The 17,160-nt window shown below is 45.8% G+C and overlaps 36 pseudogenes; all 36 read left to right on the top strand.

Moving 5' to 3' along the window:
• Positions 1-2,749: 2,749 nt before the first annotated feature.
• On the top strand, positions 2,750-2,866 carry LOC140113430 (5S ribosomal RNA; annotated as a pseudogene).
• Positions 2,867-3,700: 834 nt separating this feature from the next.
• Positions 3,701-3,817, top strand: LOC140113427 (5S ribosomal RNA; annotated as a pseudogene).
• Positions 3,818-5,032: 1,215 nt separating this feature from the next.
• Positions 5,033-5,150, top strand: LOC140113371 (5S ribosomal RNA; annotated as a pseudogene).
• A 3,491-nt stretch (positions 5,151-8,641) lies between these two features.
• LOC140113426 (5S ribosomal RNA) lies at positions 8,642-8,758 on the top strand (annotated as a pseudogene).
• Positions 8,759-9,973: 1,215 nt separating this feature from the next.
• On the top strand, positions 9,974-10,091 carry LOC140113370 (5S ribosomal RNA; annotated as a pseudogene).
• A 644-nt stretch (positions 10,092-10,735) lies between these two features.
• On the top strand, positions 10,736-10,854 carry LOC140096419 (5S ribosomal RNA; annotated as a pseudogene).
• Positions 10,855-10,923: 69 nt separating this feature from the next.
• Positions 10,924-11,042, top strand: LOC140089597 (5S ribosomal RNA; annotated as a pseudogene).
• Positions 11,043-11,112: 70 nt separating this feature from the next.
• Positions 11,113-11,231, top strand: LOC140099156 (5S ribosomal RNA; annotated as a pseudogene).
• Positions 11,232-11,301: 70 nt separating this feature from the next.
• Positions 11,302-11,420, top strand: LOC140089586 (5S ribosomal RNA; annotated as a pseudogene).
• Positions 11,421-11,683: 263 nt separating this feature from the next.
• On the top strand, positions 11,684-11,802 carry LOC140099642 (5S ribosomal RNA; annotated as a pseudogene).
• A 70-nt stretch (positions 11,803-11,872) lies between these two features.
• On the top strand, positions 11,873-11,991 carry LOC140089574 (5S ribosomal RNA; annotated as a pseudogene).
• Positions 11,992-12,063: 72 nt separating this feature from the next.
• LOC140109954 (5S ribosomal RNA) lies at positions 12,064-12,182 on the top strand (annotated as a pseudogene).
• Positions 12,183-12,252: 70 nt separating this feature from the next.
• Positions 12,253-12,371, top strand: LOC140089563 (5S ribosomal RNA; annotated as a pseudogene).
• A 70-nt stretch (positions 12,372-12,441) lies between these two features.
• Positions 12,442-12,560, top strand: LOC140089541 (5S ribosomal RNA; annotated as a pseudogene).
• A 70-nt stretch (positions 12,561-12,630) lies between these two features.
• On the top strand, positions 12,631-12,749 carry LOC140113461 (5S ribosomal RNA; annotated as a pseudogene).
• Positions 12,750-13,010: 261 nt separating this feature from the next.
• On the top strand, positions 13,011-13,129 carry LOC140098336 (5S ribosomal RNA; annotated as a pseudogene).
• A 72-nt stretch (positions 13,130-13,201) lies between these two features.
• On the top strand, positions 13,202-13,320 carry LOC140089530 (5S ribosomal RNA; annotated as a pseudogene).
• Positions 13,321-13,392: 72 nt separating this feature from the next.
• On the top strand, positions 13,393-13,511 carry LOC140112225 (5S ribosomal RNA; annotated as a pseudogene).
• A 69-nt stretch (positions 13,512-13,580) lies between these two features.
• Positions 13,581-13,699, top strand: LOC140105256 (5S ribosomal RNA; annotated as a pseudogene).
• A 70-nt stretch (positions 13,700-13,769) lies between these two features.
• On the top strand, positions 13,770-13,888 carry LOC140094686 (5S ribosomal RNA; annotated as a pseudogene).
• A 70-nt stretch (positions 13,889-13,958) lies between these two features.
• LOC140112719 (5S ribosomal RNA) lies at positions 13,959-14,077 on the top strand (annotated as a pseudogene).
• A 72-nt stretch (positions 14,078-14,149) lies between these two features.
• LOC140106165 (5S ribosomal RNA) lies at positions 14,150-14,268 on the top strand (annotated as a pseudogene).
• A 70-nt stretch (positions 14,269-14,338) lies between these two features.
• Positions 14,339-14,457, top strand: LOC140098214 (5S ribosomal RNA; annotated as a pseudogene).
• Positions 14,458-14,529: 72 nt separating this feature from the next.
• LOC140099631 (5S ribosomal RNA) lies at positions 14,530-14,648 on the top strand (annotated as a pseudogene).
• A 70-nt stretch (positions 14,649-14,718) lies between these two features.
• LOC140089519 (5S ribosomal RNA) lies at positions 14,719-14,837 on the top strand (annotated as a pseudogene).
• A 72-nt stretch (positions 14,838-14,909) lies between these two features.
• LOC140113058 (5S ribosomal RNA) lies at positions 14,910-15,028 on the top strand (annotated as a pseudogene).
• Positions 15,029-15,100: 72 nt separating this feature from the next.
• LOC140112750 (5S ribosomal RNA) lies at positions 15,101-15,219 on the top strand (annotated as a pseudogene).
• Positions 15,220-15,291: 72 nt separating this feature from the next.
• On the top strand, positions 15,292-15,410 carry LOC140101249 (5S ribosomal RNA; annotated as a pseudogene).
• Positions 15,411-15,480: 70 nt separating this feature from the next.
• Positions 15,481-15,599, top strand: LOC140098081 (5S ribosomal RNA; annotated as a pseudogene).
• A 72-nt stretch (positions 15,600-15,671) lies between these two features.
• On the top strand, positions 15,672-15,790 carry LOC140099620 (5S ribosomal RNA; annotated as a pseudogene).
• A 70-nt stretch (positions 15,791-15,860) lies between these two features.
• LOC140089508 (5S ribosomal RNA) lies at positions 15,861-15,979 on the top strand (annotated as a pseudogene).
• Positions 15,980-16,242: 263 nt separating this feature from the next.
• On the top strand, positions 16,243-16,361 carry LOC140105110 (5S ribosomal RNA; annotated as a pseudogene).
• A 69-nt stretch (positions 16,362-16,430) lies between these two features.
• Positions 16,431-16,549, top strand: LOC140106670 (5S ribosomal RNA; annotated as a pseudogene).
• Positions 16,550-16,619: 70 nt separating this feature from the next.
• On the top strand, positions 16,620-16,738 carry LOC140099145 (5S ribosomal RNA; annotated as a pseudogene).
• A 70-nt stretch (positions 16,739-16,808) lies between these two features.
• On the top strand, positions 16,809-16,927 carry LOC140103734 (5S ribosomal RNA; annotated as a pseudogene).
• A 72-nt stretch (positions 16,928-16,999) lies between these two features.
• LOC140105795 (5S ribosomal RNA) lies at positions 17,000-17,118 on the top strand (annotated as a pseudogene).
• Positions 17,119-17,160: the final 42 nt, after the last annotated feature.

The raw sequence follows: 17,160 nt of genomic DNA, 5'->3' as shown, positions 1-17,160 counted from the left end.
CGTTGACCTTTTTGAACCTGAAAATTGTGTTAGTTTCCCTGTCAAAGATGGTAAAAGAAGGTTCAAATTGAACAGCTGCTGTCAACGGCCATTCTAAGCTGAATGTGCCTGCTCTCGTCAGATCGCAGCAGCAATGCAGCTTAAGGCTTGGCAAGTACCAGCATGGGAGACTGGCTGGGAATCCCAAGTTCCGTTGACCTTTTTGAACCTGAAAATTGTATTAGTTTCTCTGTCAAAGATGGTAAAAGAAGGTTCAAATTGAACAGCTGCTGTCAACGGCCATTCTAAGCTGAATGTGCCAGCTCTCGTCAGATCGCAGCAGCAATGCAGCTTAAGGCTTGGCAAGTACCAGCATGGGAGACTGGCTGGGAATACCAAGTTCCGTTGACCTTTTTGAACCTGAAAATTGTGTTAGTTTCTCTGTCAAAGATGGTAAAAGAAGGTTCAAATTGAACAGCTGCTGTCAACGGCCATTCTAAGCTGAATGTCCCTGCTCTCGTCAGATCGCAGCAGCAATGCAGCTTAAGGCTTGGCAAGTACCAGCATGGGAGACTGGCTGGGAATCCCAAGTTCCGTTGACCTTTTTGAACCTGAAAGTTGTATTAGTTTCTCTGTCAAAGATGGTAAAAGAAGGTTCAAATTGAACAGCTGCTGTCAACGGCCATTCTAAGCTGAATGTGCCAGCTCTCGTCAGATCGCAGCAGCAATGCAGCTTAAGGCTTGGCAAGTACCAGCATGGGAGACTGGCTGGGAATCCCAAGTTCCGTTGACCTTTTTGAACCTGAAAATTGTGTTAGTTTCTCTGTCAAAGATGGTAAAAGAAGGTTCAAATTGAACAGCTGCTGTCAACGGCCATTCTAAGCTGAATGTGCCTGCTCTCGTCAGATCGCAGCAGAAATGCAGCTTAAGGCTTGGCAAGTACCAGCATGGGAGACTGGCTGGGAATCCCAAGTTCCGTTGACCTTTTTGAACCTGAAAATTGTGTTAGTTTCTCTATGAGACAGTAAAAGAAGGTTCAAATTGAACAGCTGCTGTCAACGGCCATTCTAAGCTGAATGTGCCTGCTCTCGTCAGATCGCAGCAGCAATGCAGCTTAAGGCTTGGCAAGTACCAGATTGGGAGACTGGCTGGGAATCCCAAGTTCCGTAGACCTTATTGAACCTGAAAATTTTATTAGTTTCTCTGTCAAAGATGGTAAAAGAAGGTTCAAATTGAACAGCTGCTGTCAACGGCCATTCTAAGGTGAATGTGCCTGCTCTCGTCAGATCGCAGCAGCAATGCAGCTTAAGGCTTGGCAAGTACCAGCATGCGAGACTGCCTGGGAATCCCAAGTTCCGTTGACCTTTTTGAACCTGAAAATTGTGTTAGTTTCCCTGTCAAAGATGGTAAAAGAAGGTTCAAATTGAACAGCTGCTGTCAACGGCCATTCTAAGCTGAATGTGCCTGCTCTCGTCAGATCGCAGCAGCAATGCAGCTTAAGGCTTGGCAAGTACCAGCATGGGAGACTGGCTGGGAATCCCAAGTTCCGTTGACCTTTTTGAACCTGAAAATTGTATTAGTTTCTCTGTCAAAGATGGTAAAAGAAGGTTCAAATTGAACAGCTGCTGTCAACGGCCATTCTAAGCTGAATGTGCCAGCTCTCGTCAGATCGCAGCAGCAATGCAGCTTAAGGCTTGGCAAGTACCAGCATGGGAGACTGGCTGGGAATACCAAGTTCCGTTGACCTTTTTGAACCTGAAAATTGTGTTAGTTTCTCTGTCAAAGATGGTAAAAGAAGGTTCAAATTGAACAGCTGCTGTCAACGGCCATTCTAAGCTGAATGTGCCTGCTCTCGTCAGATCGCAGCAGCAATTCAGCTTAAGGCTTGGCAAGTACCAGATTGGGAGACTGGCTGGGAATCCCAAGTTCCGTTGACCTTTTTGAACCTGAAAATTGTGTTAGTTTCTCTATGAGATTTTAAAAGAAGGTTCAAATTGAACAGCTGCTGTCAACGGCCATTCTAAGCTCAATGTGCTTGCTCTCGTCAGATCGCAGCAGCAATGCAGCTTAAGGCTTGGCAAGTACCAGCATGGGAGACTGGCTGGGAATCCCAAGTTCCGTTGACCTTTTTGAACCTGAAAATTGTGTTAGTTTCTCTGTCAAAGATGGTAAAAGAAGGTTCAAATTGAACAGCTGCTGTCAACGGCTATTCTAAGCTGAATGTGCCTGCTCTCGTCAGATCGCAGCAGCAATGCAGCTTAAGGCTTGGCAAGTACCAGCATGGGAGACTGGCTGGGAATCCCAAGTTCCGTTGACCTTTTTGAACCTTAAAATTGTATTAGTTTCTCTGTCAAAGATGGTAAAAGAAGGTTCAAATTGAACAGCTGCTGTCAACGGCCATTCTAAGCTGAATGTGCCAGCTCTCGTCAGATCGCAGCAGCAATGCAGCTTAAGGCTTGGCAAGTACCAGCATGGGAGACTGGCTGGGAATCCCAAGTTCCGTTGACCTTTTTGAACCTGAAAATTGTGTTAGTTTCCCTGTCAAAGATGGTAAAAGAAGGTTCAAATTAAACAGCTGCTGTCAACGGCCATTCTAAGCTGAATGTGCCTGCTCTCGTCAGATCGCAGCAGCAATGCAGCTTAAGGCTTGGCAAGTACCAGCATGGGAGACTGGCTGGGAATCCCAAGTTCCGTTGACCTTTTTGAACCTGAAAATTGTGTTAGTTTCTCTATGAGATAGTAAAAGAAGGTTCAAATTGAACAGCTGCTATCAACGGCCATTCTAAGCTGAATGTGCCTGCTCTCATCAGATCGCAGCAGCAATGCAGCTTAAGGCTTGGCAAGTACCAGCATGGGAGACTGGCTGGGAATCCCAAGTTCCGTTGACCTTTTTGAACCTGAAAATTGTGTTAGTTTCTCTATGAGATAGTAAAAGAAGGTTCAAATTGAACAGCTGCTGTCAACGGCCATTCTAAGCTGAATGTGCCTGCTCTCGTCAGATCGCAGCAGCAATGCAGCTTAAGGCTTGGCAAGTACCAGCATGGGAGACTGGCTGGGAATCCCAAGTTCCGTTGACCTTTTTGAACCTGAAAATTGTGTTAGTTTCTCTGTCAAAGATGGTAAAAGAAGGTTCAAATTGAACAGCTGCTGTCAACGGCCATTCTAAGCTGAATGTGCCTGCTCTCGTCAGATCGCAGCAGCAATGCAGCTTAAGGCTTGGCAAGTACCAGCATGGGAGACTGGCTGGGAATCCCAAGTTCCGTTGACCTTTTTGAACCTTAAAATTGTATTAGTTTCTCTGTCAAAGATGGTAAAAGAAGGTTCAAATTGAACAGCTGCTGTCAACGGCCATTCTAAGCTGAATGTGACAGCTCTCGTCAGATCGCAGCAGCAATGCAGCTTAAGGCTTGGCAAGTACCAGCATGGGAGACTGGCTGGGAATCCCAAGTTCCGTTGACCTTTTTGAACCTGAAAATTGTGTTAGTTTCCCTGTCAAAGATGGTAAAAGAAGGTTCAAATTAAACAGCTGCTGTCAACGGCCATTCTAAGCTGAATGTGCCTGCTCTCGTCAGATCGCAGCAGCAATGCAGCTTAAGGCTTGGCAAGTACCAGCATGGGAGACTGGCTGGGAATCCCAAGTTCCGTTGACCTTTTTGAACCTGAAAATTGTGTTAGTTTCTCTATGAGATAGTAAAAGAAGGTTCAAATTGAACAGCTGCTATCAACGGCCATTCTAAGCTGAATGTGCCTGCTCTCATCAGATCGCAGCAGCAATGCAGCTTAAGGCTTGGCAAGTACCAGCATGGGAGACTGGCTGGGAATCCCAAGTTCCGTTGACCTTTTTGAACCTGAAAATTGTGTTAGTTTCTCTATGAGATAGTAAAAGAAGGTTCAAATTGAACAGCTGCTGTCAACGGCCATTCTAAGCTGAATGTGCCTGCTCTCGTCAGATCGCAGCAGCAATGCAGCTTAAGGCTTGGCAAGTACCAGCATGGGAGACTGGCTGGGAATCCCAAGTTCCGTTGACCTTTTTGAACCTGAAAATTGTGTTAGTTTCTCTGTCAAAGATGGTAAAAGAAGGTTCAAATTGAACAGCTGCTGTCAACGGCCATTCTAAGCTGAATGTGCCTGCTCTCGTCAGATCGCAGCAGCAATGCAGCTTAAGGCTTGGCAAGTACCAGCATGGGAGACTGGCTGGGAATCCCAAGTTCCGTTGACCTTTTTGAACCTTAAAATTGTATTAGTTTCTCTGTCAAAGATGGTAAAAGAAGGTTCAAATTGAACAGCTGCTGTCAACGGCCATTCTAAGCTGAATGTGACAGCTCTCGTCAGATCGCAGCAGCAATGCAGCTTAAGGCTTGGCAAGTACCAGCATGGGAGACTGGCTGGGAATCCCAAGTTCCGTTGACCTTTTTGAACCTGAAAATTGTATTTGTTTCTCTGTCAAAGATGGTAAAAGAAGGTTCAAATTGAACAGCTGCTGTCAACGGCCATTCTAAGCTGAATGTGACAGCTCTCGTCAGATCGCAGCAGCAATGCAGCTTAAGGCTTGGCAAGTACCAGCATGGGAGACTGGCTGGGAATCCCAAGTTCCGTTGACCTTTTTGAACCTGAAAATTGTGTTAGTTTCTCTGTCAAAGATGGTAAAAGAAGGTTCAAATTGAACAGCTGCTGTCAACGGCCATTCTAAGCTGAATGTGCCAGCTCTCGTCAGATCGCAGCAGCAATGCAGCTTAAGGCTTGGCAAGTACCAGCATGGTAGACTGGCTGGGAATCCCAAGTTCCGTTGACCTTTTTGAACCTGAAAATTGTGTTAGTTTCTCTGTCAAAGATGGTAAAAGAAGGTTCAAATTGAACAGCTGCTGTCAACGACCATTCTAAGCTGAATGTGCCTGCTCTCGTCAGATCGCAGCAGCAATGCAGCTTAAGGCTTGGCAAGTACCAGAATGGGAGACTGGCTGGGAATCCCAAGTTCCGTTGACCTTTTTGAACCTGAAAATTGTGTTAGTTTCTCTATGAGATAGTAAAAGAAGGTTCAAATTGAACAGCTGCTGTCAACGGCCATTCTAAGCTGAATGTGCCTGCTCTCATCAGATCGCAGCAGCAATGCAGCTTAAGGCTTGGCAAGTACCAGCATGGGAGACTGGCTGGGAATCCCAAGTTCCGTTGACCTTTTTGAACCTGAAAATTGTGTTAGTTTCTCTGTCAAAGATGGTAAAAGAAGGTTCAAATTGAACAGCTGCTGTCAACGGCCATTCTAAGCTGAATGTGCCTGCTCTCGTCAGATCGCAGCAGAAATGCAGCTTAAGGCTTGGCAAGTACCAGCATGGGAGACTGGCTGGGAATCCCAAGTTCCGTTGACCTTTTTGAACCTGAAAATGGTGTTAGTTTCTCTATGAGATAGTAAAAGAAGGTTCAAATTGAACAGCTGCTGTCTACGGCCATTCTAAGCTGAATGTGCCTGCTCTCGTCAGATCGCAGCAGCAATGCAGCTTAAGGCTTGGCAAGTACCAGCATGGGAGACTGGCTGGGAATCCCAAGTTCCGTTGACCTTTTTGAACCTTAAAATTGTATTAGTTTCTCTGTCAAAGATGGTAAAAGAAGGTTCAAATTGAACAGCTGCTGTCAACGGCCATTCTAAGCTGAATGTGACAGCTCTCGTCAGATCGCAGCAGCAATGCAGCTTAAGGCTTGGCAAGTACCAGCATGGGAGACTGGCTGGGAATCCCAAGTTCCGTTGACCTTTTTGAACCTGAAAATTGTGTTAGTTTCTCTGTCAAAGATGGTAAAAGAAGGTTCAAATTGAACAGCTGCTGTCAACGGCCATTCTAAGCTGAATGTGCCTGCTCTCGTCAGATCGCAGCAGCAATGCAGCTTAAGGCTTGGCAAGTACCAGCATGGGAGACTGGCTGGGAATCCCAAGTTCTGTTGACCTTTTTGAACTGAAAATTGTGTTAGTTTCTCTATGAGATAGTAAAAGAAGGTTCAAATTGAACAGCTGCTGTCAACGGCCATTCTAAGCTGAATGTGCCTGCTCTCGTCAGATCGCAGCAGCAATGCAGCTTAAGGCTTGGCAAGTACCAGCATGGGAGACTGGCTGGGAATCCCAAGTTCCGTTGACCTTTTTGAACCTGAAAATTGTGTTAGTTTCTCTATGAGAGAGTAAAAGAAGGTTCAAATTGAACAGCTGCTGTCAACGGCCATTCTAAACTGAATGTGCCTGCTCTCATCAGATCGCAGCAGCAATGCAGCTTAAGGCTTGGCAAGTACCAGCATGGGAGACTGGCTGGGAATCCCAAGTTCCGTTGACCTTTTTGAACCTGAAAATTGTGTTAGTTTCTCTATGAAATAGTAAAAGAAGGTTCAAATTGAACAGCTGCTGTCAACGGCCATTCTAAGCTGAATGTGCCTGCTCTCGTCAGATCGCAGCAGCAATGCAGCTTAAGGCTTGGCAAGTACCAGCATGGGAGACTGGCTGGGAATCCCAAGTTCCGTTGACCTTTATGAACCTGAAAATTGTATTAGTTTCTCTGTCAAAGATGGTAAAAGAAGGTTCAAATTGAACAGCTGCTGTCAACGGCCATTCTAAGCTGAATGTGCCAGCTCTCGTCAGATCGCAGCAGCAATGCAGCTTAAGGCTTGGCAAGTACCAGCATGGGAGACTGGCTGGGAATCCCAAGTTCGGTTGACCTTTTTGAACCTGAAAATTGTGTTAGTTTCTCTGTCAAAGATGGTAAAAGAAGGTTCAAATTGAACAGCTGCTGTCAACGGCCATTCTAAGCTGAATGTGCCTGCTCTCGTCAGATCGCAGCAGAAATGCAGCTTAAGGCTTGGCAAGTACCAGCATGGGAGACTGGCTGGGAATCCCAAGTTCCGTTGACCTTTTTGAACCTGAAAATTGTGTTAGTTTCTCTATGAGATAGTAAAAGAAGGTTCAAATTGAACAGCTGCTGTCAACGGCCATTCTAAGCTGAATGTGCCTGCTCTCGTCAGATCGCAGCAGCAATGCAGCTTAAGGCTTGGCAAGTACCAGCATGGGAGACTGGCTGGGAATCCCAAGTTCCGTTGACCTATTTGAACCTGAAAATTGTATTAGTTTCTCTGTCAAAGATGGTAAAAGAAGGTTCAAATTGAACAGCTGCTGTCAATGGCCATTCTAAGCTGAATGTGCCAGCTCTCGTCAGATTGCAGCAGCAATGCAGCTTAAGGCTTGGCAAGTACCAGCATGGGAGACTGGCTGGGAATCCCAAGTTCCGTTGACCTTTTTGAACCTGAAAATTGGGTTAGTTTCTCTATGAGATAGTAAAAGAAGGTTCAAATTGAACAGCTGCTGTCAACGGCCATTCTAAGCTGAATGTGCCTGCTCTCGTCAGATCGCAGCAGCAATGCAGCTTAAGGCTTGGCAAGTACCAGCATGGGAGACTGGCTGGGAATCCCAAGTTCCGTTGACCTTTTTGAACCTGAAAATTGGGTTAGTTTCTCTATGAGATAGTAAAAGAAGGTTCAAATTGAACAGCTGCTGTCAACGGCCATTCTAAGCTGAATGTGCCTGCTCTCGTCAGATCGCAGCAGCAATGCAGCTTAAGGCTTGGCAAGTACCAGCATGGGAGACTGGCTGGGAATCCCAAGTTCCGTTGACCTTTTTGAACCTGAAAATTGGGTTAGTTTCTCTATGAGATAGTAAAAGAAGGTTCAAATTGAACAGCTGCTGTCAACGGCCATTCTAAGCTGAATGTGCCAGCTCTCGTCAGATCGCAGCAGCAATGCAGCTTAAGGCTTGGCAAGTACCAGCATGGGAGACTGGCTGGGAATCCCAAGTTCCGTTGACCTTTTTGAACCTGAAAATTGTGTTAGTTTCTCTGTCAAAGATGGTAAAAGAAGGTTCAAATTGAACAGCTGCTGTCAACGGCCATTCTAAGCTGAATGTGCCTGCTCTCGTCAGATCGCAGCAGCAATGCAGCTTAAGGCTTGGCAAGTACCAGAATGGGAGACTGGCTGGGAATCCCAAGTTCCAATGACCTTTTTGAACCTGAAAATTGTGTTAGTTTCTCTATGAGATAGTAAAAGAAGGTTCAAATTGAACAGCTGCTGTCAACGGCCATTCTAAGCTGAATGTGACAGCTCTCGTCAGATCGCAGCAGCAATGCAGCTTAAGGCTTGGCAAGTACCAGCATGGGAGACTGGCTGGGAATCCCAAGTTCCGTTGACCTTTTTGAACCTGAAAATTGTGTTAGTTTCTCTGTCAAAGATGGTAAAAGAAGGTTCAAATTGAACAACTGCTGTCAACGGCCATTCTAAGCTGAATGTGCCTGCTCTCGTCAGATCGCAGCAGCAATGCAGCTTAAGGCTTGGCAAGTACCAGCATGGGAGACTGGCTGGGAATCCCAAGTTCCGTTGACCTTTTTGAACCTGAAAATTGTGTTAGTTTCCCTGTCAAAGATGGTAAAAGAAGGTTCAAATTAAACAGCTGCTGTCAACGGCCATTCTAAGCTGAAAATGCCTGCTCTCGTCAGATCGCAGCAGCAATGCAGCTTAAGGCTTGGCAAGTACCAGCATGGGAGACTGGCTGGGAATCCCAAGTTCCGTTGACCTTTTTGAACCTGAAAATTGTGTTAGTTTCTCTATGAGATAGTAAAAGAAGGTTCAAATTGAACAGCTGCTATCAACGGCCATTCTAAGCTGAATGTGCCTGCTCTCATCAGATCGCAGCAGCAATGCAGCTTAAGGCTTGGCAAGTACCAGCATGGGAGACTGGCTGGGAATCCCAAGTTCCGTTGACCTTTTTGAACCTGAAAATTGTGTTAGTTTCTCTATGAGATAGTAAAAGAAGGTTCAAATTGAACAGCTGCTGTCAACGGCCATTCTAAGCTGAATGTGCCTGCTCTCGTCAGATCGCAGCAGCAATGCAGCTTAAGGCTTGGCAAGTACCAGCATGGGAGACTGGCTGGGAATCCCAAGTTCCGTTGACCTTTTTGAACCTGAAAATTGTGTTAGTTTCTCTGTCAAAGATGGTAAAAGAAGGTTCAAATTGAACAGCTGCTGTCAACGGCCATTCTAAGCTGAATGTGCCTGCTCTCGTCAGATCGCAGCAGCAATGCAGCTTAAGGCTTGGCAAGTACCAGCATGGGAGACTGGCTGGGAATCCCAAGTTCCGTTGACCTTTTTGAACCTTAAAATTGTATTAGTTTCTCTGTCAAAGATGGTAAAAGAAGGTTCAAATTGAACAGCTGCTGTCAACGGCCATTCTAAGCTGAATGTGACAGCTCTCGTCAGATCGCAGCAGCAATGCAGCTTAAGGCTTGGCAAGTACCAGCATGGGAGACTGGCTGGGAATCCCAAGTTCCGTTGACCTTTTTGAACCTGAAAATTGTATTTGTTTCTCTGTCAAAGATGGTAAAAGAAGGTTCAAATTGAACAGCTGCTGTCAACGGCCATTCTAAGCTGAATGTGACAGCTCTCGTCAGATCGCAGCAGCAATGCAGCTTAAGGCTTGGCAAGTACCAGCATGGGAGACTGGCTGGGAATCCCAAGTTCCGTTGACCTTTTTGAACCTGAAAATTGTGTTAGTTTCTCTGTCAAAGATGGTAAAAGAAGGTTCAAATTGAACAGCTGCTGTCAACGGCCATTCTAAGCTGAATGTGCCAGCTCTCGTCAGATCGCAGCAGCAATGCAGCTTAAGGCTTGGCAAGTACCAGCATGGTAGACTGGCTGGGAATCCCAAGTTCCGTTGACCTTTTTGAACCTGAAAATTGTGTTAGTTTCTCTGTCAAAGATGGTAAAAGAAGGTTCAAATTGAACAGCTGCTGTCAACGACCATTCTAAGCTGAATGTGCCTGCTCTCGTCAGATCGCAGCAGCAATGCAGCTTAAGGCTTGGCAAGTACCAGAATGGGAGACTGGCTGGGAATCCCAAGTTCCGTTGACCTTTTTGAACCTGAAAATTGTGTTAGTTTCTCTATGAGATAGTAAAAGAAGGTTCAAATTGAACAGCTGCTGTCAACGGCCATTCTAAGCTGAATGTGCCTGCTCTCATCAGATCGCAGCAGCAATGCAGCTTAAGGCTTGGCAAGTACCAGCATGGGAGACTGGCTGGGAATCCCAAGTTCCGTTGACCTTTTTGAACCTGAAAATTGTGTTAGTTTCTCTGTCAAAGATGGTAAAAGAAGGTTCAAATTGAACAGCTGCTGTCAACGGCCATTCTAAGCTGAATGTGCCTGCTCTCGTCAGATCGCAGCAGAAATGCAGCTTAAGGCTTGGCAAGTACCAGCATGGGAGACTGGCTGGGAATCCCAAGTTCCGTTGACCTTTTTGAACCTGAAAATGGTGTTAGTTTCTCTATGAGATAGTAAAAGAAGGTTCAAATTGAACAGCTGCTGTCTACGGCCATTCTAAGCTGAATGTGCCTGCTCTCGTCAGATCGCAGCAGCAATGCAGCTTAAGGCTTGGCAAGTACCAGCATGGGAGACTGGCTGGGAATCCCAAGTTCCGTTGACCTTTTTGAACCTTAAAATTGTATTAGTTTCTCTGTCAAAGATGGTAAAAGAAGGTTCAAATTGAACAGCTGCTGTCAACGGCCATTCTAAGCTGAATGTGACAGCTCTCGTCAGATCGCAGCAGCAATGCAGCTTAAGGCTTGGCAAGTACCAGCATGGGAGACTGGCTGGGAATCCCAAGTTCCGTTGACCTTTTTGAACCTGAAAATTGTGTTAGTTTCTCTGTCAAAGATGGTAAAAGAAGGTTCAAATTGAACAGCTGCTGTCAACGGCCATTCTAAGCTGAATGTGCCTGCTCTCGTCAGATCGCAGCAGCAATGCAGCTTAAGGCTTGGCAAGTACCAGCATGGGAGACTGGCTGGGAATCCCAAGTTCTGTTGACCTTTTTGAACTGAAAATTGTGTTAGTTTCTCTATGAGATAGTAAAAGAAGGTTCAAATTGAACAGCTGCTGTCAACGGCCATTCTAAGCTGAATGTGCCTGCTCTCGTCAGATCGCAGCAGCAATGCAGCTTAAGGCTTGGCAAGTACCAGCATGGGAGACTGGCTGGGAATCCCAAGTTCCGTTGACCTTTTTGAACCTGAAAATTGTGTTAGTTTCTCTATGAGAGAGTAAAAGAAGGTTCAAATTGAACAGCTGCTGTCAACGGCCATTCTAAACTGAATGTGCCTGCTCTCATCAGATCGCAGCAGCAATGCAGCTTAAGGCTTGGCAAGTACCAGCATGGGAGACTGGCTGGGAATCCCAAGTTCCGTTGACCTTTTTGAACCTGAAAATTGTGTTAGTTTCTCTATGAAATAGTAAAAGAAGGTTCAAATTGAACAGCTGCTGTCAACGGCCATTCTAAGCTGAATGTGCCTGCTCTCGTCAGATCGCAGCAGCAATGCAGCTTAAGGCTTGGCAAGTACCAGCATGGGAGACTGGCTGGGAATCCCAAGTTCCGTTGACCTTTATGAACCTGAAAATTGTATTAGTTTCTCTGTCAAAGATGGTAAAAGAAGGTTCAAATTGAACAGCTGCTGTCAACGGCCATTCTAAGCTGAATGTGCCAGCTCTCGTCAGATCGCAGCAGCAATGCAGCTTAAGGCTTGGCAAGTACCAGCATGGGAGACTGGCTGGGAATCCCAAGTTCGGTTGACCTTTTTGAACCTGAAAATTGTGTTAGTTTCTCTGTCAAAGATGGTAAAAGAAGGTTCAAATTGAACAGCTGCTGTCAACGGCCATTCTAAGCTGAATGTGCCTGCTCTCGTCAGATCGCAGCAGAAATGCAGCTTAAGGCTTGGCAAGTACCAGCATGGGAGACTGGCTGGGAATCCCAAGTTCCGTTGACCTTTTTGAACCTGAAAATTGTGTTAGTTTCTCTATGAGATAGTAAAAGAAGGTTCAAATTGAACAGCTGCTGTCAACGGCCATTCTAAGCTGAATGTGCCTGCTCTCGTCAGATCGCAGCAGCAATGCAGCTTAAGGCTTGGCAAGTACCAGCATGGGAGACTGGCTGGGAATCCCAAGTTCCGTTGACCTATTTGAACCTGAAAATTGTATTAGTTTCTCTGTCAAAGATGGTAAAAGAAGGTTCAAATTGAACAGCTGCTGTCAATGGCCATTCTAAGCTGAATGTGCCAGCTCTCGTCAGATCGCAGCAGCAATGCAGCTTAAGGCTTGGCAAGTACCAGCATGGGAGACTGGCTGGGAATCCCAAGTTCCGTTGACCTTTTTGAACCTGAAAATTGGGTTAGTTTCTCTATGAGATAGTAAAAGAAGGTTCAAATTGAACAGCTGCTGTCAACGGCCATTCTAAGCTGAATGTGCCTGCTCTCGTCAGATCGCAGCAGCAATGCAGCTTAAGGCTTGGCAAGTACCAGCATGGGAGACTGGCTGGGAATCCCAAGTTCCGTTGACCTTTTTGAACCTGAAAATTGGGTTAGTTTCTCTATGAGATAGTAAAAGAAGGTTCAAATTGAACAGCTGCTGTCAACGGCCATTCTAAGCTGAATGTGCCTGCTCTCGTCAGATCGCAGCAGCAATGCAGCTTAAGGCTTGGCAAGTACCAGCATGGGAGACTGGCTGGGAATCCCAAGTTCCGTTGACCTTTTTGAACCTGAAAATTGTGTTAGTTTCTCTATGAGATAGTAAAAGAAGGTTCAAATTGAACAGCTGCTGTCAACGGCCATTCTAAGCTGAATGTGCCTGCTCTCGTCAGATCGCAGCAGCAATGCAGCTTAAGGCTTGGCAAGTACCAGCATGGGAGACTTGCTGGGAATCCCAAGTTCCGTTGACCTTTTTGAACCTGAAAGTTGTATTAGTTTCTCTGTCAAAGATGGTAAAAGAAGGTTCAAATTGAACAGCTGCTGTCAACGGCCATTCTAAGCTGAATGTGCCTGCTCTCGTCAGATCGCAGCAGCAATGCAGCTTAAGGCTTGGCAAGTACCAGAATGGGAGACTGGCTGGGAATCCCAAGTTCCAATGACCTTTTTGAACCTGAAAATTGTGTTAGTTTCTCTATGAGATAGTAAAAGAAGGTTCAAATTGAACAGCTGCTGTCAACGGCCATTCTAAGCTGAATGTGCCTGCTCTCATCAGATCGCAGCAGCAATGCAGCTTAAGGCTTGGCAAGTACCAGCATGGGAGACTGGCTGGGAATCCCAAGTTCCGTTGACCTTTTTGAACCTGAAAGTTGTATTAGTTTCTCTGTCAAAGATGGTAAAAGAAGGTTCAAATTGAACAGCTGCTGTCAACGGCCATTCTAAGCTGAATGTGCCTGCTCTCGTCAGATCGCAGCAGCAATGCAGCTTAAGGCTTGGCAAGTACCAGCATGGGAGACTGGCTGGGAATCCCAAGTTCCGTTGACCTTTTTGAACCTTAAAATTGTATTAGTTTCTCTGTCAAAGATGGTAAAAGAAGGTTCAAATTGAACAGCTGCTGTCAACGGCCATTCTAAGCTGAATGTGCCAGTTCTCGTCAGATCGCAGCAGCAATGCAGCTTAAGGCTTGGCAAGTACCAGCATGGGAGACTGGCTGGGAATCCCAAGTTCTGTTGACCTTTTTGAACTGAAAATTGTGTTAGTTTCTCTATGAGATAGTAAAAGAAGGTTCAAATTGAACAGCTGCTGTCAACGGCCATTCTAAGCTGAATGTGCCTGCTCTCATCAGATCGCAGCAGCAATGCAGCTTAAGGCTTGGCAAGTACCAGCATGGGAGACTGGCTGGGAATCCAAAGTTCCGTTGACCTTTTTGAACCTGAAAATTGTGTTAGTTTCTCTATGAGATAGTAAAAGAAGGTTCAAATTGAACAGCTGCTGTCAACGGCCATTCTAAGCTGAATGTGCCTGCTCTCGTCAGATCGCAGCAGCAATGCAGCTTAAGGCTTGGCAAGTACCAGATTGGGAGACTAGCTGGGAATCCCAAGTTCCGTTGACCTTTTTGAACCTGAAAATTGTGTTAGTTTCTCTATGAGATAGTAAAAGAAGGTTCAAATTGAACAGCTGCTGTCAACGGCCATTCTAAGCTCAATGTGCCTGCTCTCGTCAGATCGCAGCAGCAATGCAGCTTAAGGCTTGGCAAGTACCAGCATGGGAGGCTGGCTGGGAATCCCAAGTTCCGTTGACCTTTTTGAACCTGAAAATTGTGTTAGTTTCTCTGTCAAAGATGGTAAAAGAAGGTTCAAATTGAACAGCTGCTGTCAACGGCCATTCTAAGCTCAATGTGCCTGCTCTCGTCAGATCGCAGCAGCAATGCAGCTTAAGGCTTGGCAAGTACCAGCATGGGAGACTGGCTGGGAATCCCAAGTTCCGTTGACCTTTTTGAACCTGAAAATTGTGTTAGTTTCTCTATGAGATAGTAAAAGAAGGTTCAAATTGAACAGCTGCTGTCAACGGCCATTCTAAGCTGAATGTGCCTGCTCTCATCAGATCGCAGCAGCAATGCAGCTTAAGGCTTGGCAAGTACCAGCATGGGAGACTGGCTGGGAATCCCAAGTTCCGTTGACCTTTTTGAACCTGAAAATTGTGTTAGTTTCTCTGTCAAAGATGGTAAAAGAAGGTTCAAATTGAACAGCTGCTGTCAACGGCCATTCTAAGCTGAATGTGCCTGCTCTCGTCAGATCGCAGCAGAAATGCAGCTTAAGGCTTGGCAAGTACCAGCATGGGAGACTGGCTGGGAATCCCAAGTTCCGTTGACCTTTTTGAACCTGAAAATGGTGTTAGTTTCTCTATGAGATAGTAAAAGAAGGTTCAAATTGAACAGCTGCTGTCAACGGCCATTCTAAGCTGAATGTGCCTGCTCTCGTCAGATCGCAGCAGCAATGCAGCTTAAGGCTTGGCAAGTACCAGCATGGGAGACTGGCTGGGAATCCCAAGTTCCGTTGACCTTTTTGAACCTTAAAATTGTATTAGTTTCTCTGTCAAAGATGGTAAAAGAAGGTTCAAATTGAACAGCTGCTGTCAACGGCCATTCTAAGCTGAATGTGACAGCTCTCGTCAGATCGCAGCAGCAATGCAGCTTAAGGCTTGGCAAGTACCAGCATGGGAGACTGGCTGGGAATCCCAAGTTCCGTTGACCTTTTTGAACCTGAAAATTGTGTTAGTTTCTCTGTCAAAGATGGTAAAAGAAGGTTCAAATTGAACAGCTGCTGTCAACGGCCATTCTAAGCTGAATGTGCCAGCTCTCGTCAGATCGCAGCAGCAATGCAGCTTAAGGCTTGGCAAGTACCAGCATGGTAGACTGGCTGGGAATCCCAAGTTCCGTTGACCTTTTTGAACCTGAAAATTGTGTTAGTTTCTCTGTCAAAGATGGTAAAAGAAGGTTCAAATTGAACAGCTGCTGTCAACGACCATTCTAAGCTGAATGTGCCTGCTCTCGTCAGATCGCAGCAGCAATGCAGCTTAAGGCTTGGCAAGTACCAGAATGGGAGACTGGCTGGGAATCCCAAGTTCCGTTGACCTTTTTGAACCTGAAAATTGTGTTAGTTTCTCTATGAGATAGTAAAAGAAGGTTCAAATTGAACAGCTGCTGTCAACGGCCATTCTAAGCTGAATGTGCCTGCTCTCATCAGATCGCAGCAGCAATGCAGCTTAAGGCTTGGCAAGTACCAGCATGGGAGACTGGCTGGGAATCCCAAGTTCCGTTGACCTTTTTGAACCTGAAAATTGTGTTAGTTTCTCTGTCAAAGATGGTAAAAGAAGGTTCAAATTGAACAGCTGCTGTCAACGGCCATTCTAAGCTGAATGTGCCTGCTCTCGTCAGATCGCAGCAGAAATGCAGCTTAAGGCTTGGCAAGTACCAGCATGGGAGACTGGCTGGGAATCCCAAGTTCCGTTGACCTTTTTGAACCTGAAAATGGTGTTAGTTTCTCTATGAGATAGTAAAAGAAGGTTCAAATTGAACAGCTGCTGTCAACGGCCATTCTAAGCTGAATGTGCCTGCTCTCGTCAGATCGCAGCAGCAATGCAGCTTAAGGCTTGGCAAGTACCAGCATGGGAGACTGGCTGGGAATCCCAAGTTCCGTTGACCTTTTTGAACCTTAAAATTGTATTAGTTTCTCTGTCAAAGATGGTAAAAGAAGGTTCAAATTGAACAGCTGCTGTCAACGGCCATTCTAAGCTGAATGTGACAGCTCTCGTCAGATCGCAGCAGCAATGCAGCTTAAGGCTTGGCAAGTACCAGCATGGGAGACTGGCTGGGAATCCCAAGTTCCGATGACCTTTTTGAACCTGAAAATTGTGTTAGTTTCCCTGTCAAAGATGGTAAAAGAAGGTTCAAATTTAACAGCTGCTGTCAACGGCCATTCTAAGCTGAATGTGCCTGCTCTCGTCAGATCGCAGCAGCAATGCAGCTTAAGGCTTGGCAAGTACCAGCATGGGAGACTGGCTGGGAATCCCAAGTTCTGTCGACCTTTTTGAACTGAAAATTGTGTTAGTTTCTCTATGAGATAGTAAAAGAAGGTTCAAATTGAACAGCTGCTGTCAACGGCCATTCTAAGCTGAATGTGCCTGCTCTCGTCAGATCGCAGCAGCAATGCAGCTTAAGGCTTGGCAAGTACCAGAATGGGAGACTGGCTGGGAATCCCAAGTTCCGTTGACCTTTTTGAACCTGAAAATTGTGTTAGTTTCTCTATGAGAGAGTAAAAGAAGGTTCAAATTGAACAGCTGCTGTCAACGGCCATTCTAAACTGAATGTGCCTGCTCTCATCAGATCGCAGCAGCAATGCAGCTTAAGGCTTGGCAAGTACCAGCATGGGAGACTGGCTGGGAATCCCAAGTTCCGTTGACCTTTTTGAACCTGAAAATTGTGTTAGTTTCTCTATGAAATAGTAAAAGAAGGTTCAAATTGAACAGCTGCTGTCAACGGCCATTCTAAGCTGAATGTGCCTGCTCTCGTCAGATCGCAGCAGCAATGCAGCTTAAGGCTTGGCAAGTACCAGCATGGGAGACTGGCTGGGAATCCCATGTTCCGTTGACCTTTTTGAACCTGAAAATTGTATTAGTTTCTCTGTCAAAGATGGTAAAAGAAGGTTCAAATTGAACAGCTGCTGTCAACGGCCATTCTAAGCTGAATGTGCCAGCTCTCGTCAGATCGCAGCAGCAATGCAGCTTAAGGCTTGGCAAGTACCAGCATGGGAGACTGGCTGGGAATCCCAAGTTCCGTTGACCTTTTTGAACCTGAAAATTGTGTTAGTTTCTCTGTCAAAGATG

Source organism: Engystomops pustulosus, chromosome 1 (assembly GCF_040894005.1).
Source record: "Engystomops pustulosus chromosome 1, aEngPut4.maternal, whole genome shotgun sequence".
NCBI classification, from domain to species: Eukaryota; Metazoa; Chordata; class Amphibia; order Anura; family Leptodactylidae; genus Engystomops; species Engystomops pustulosus.
The sequence above is the reverse complement of the archived record's forward strand: the minus strand, read 5'-3'. Positions and strand labels throughout refer to the sequence as shown.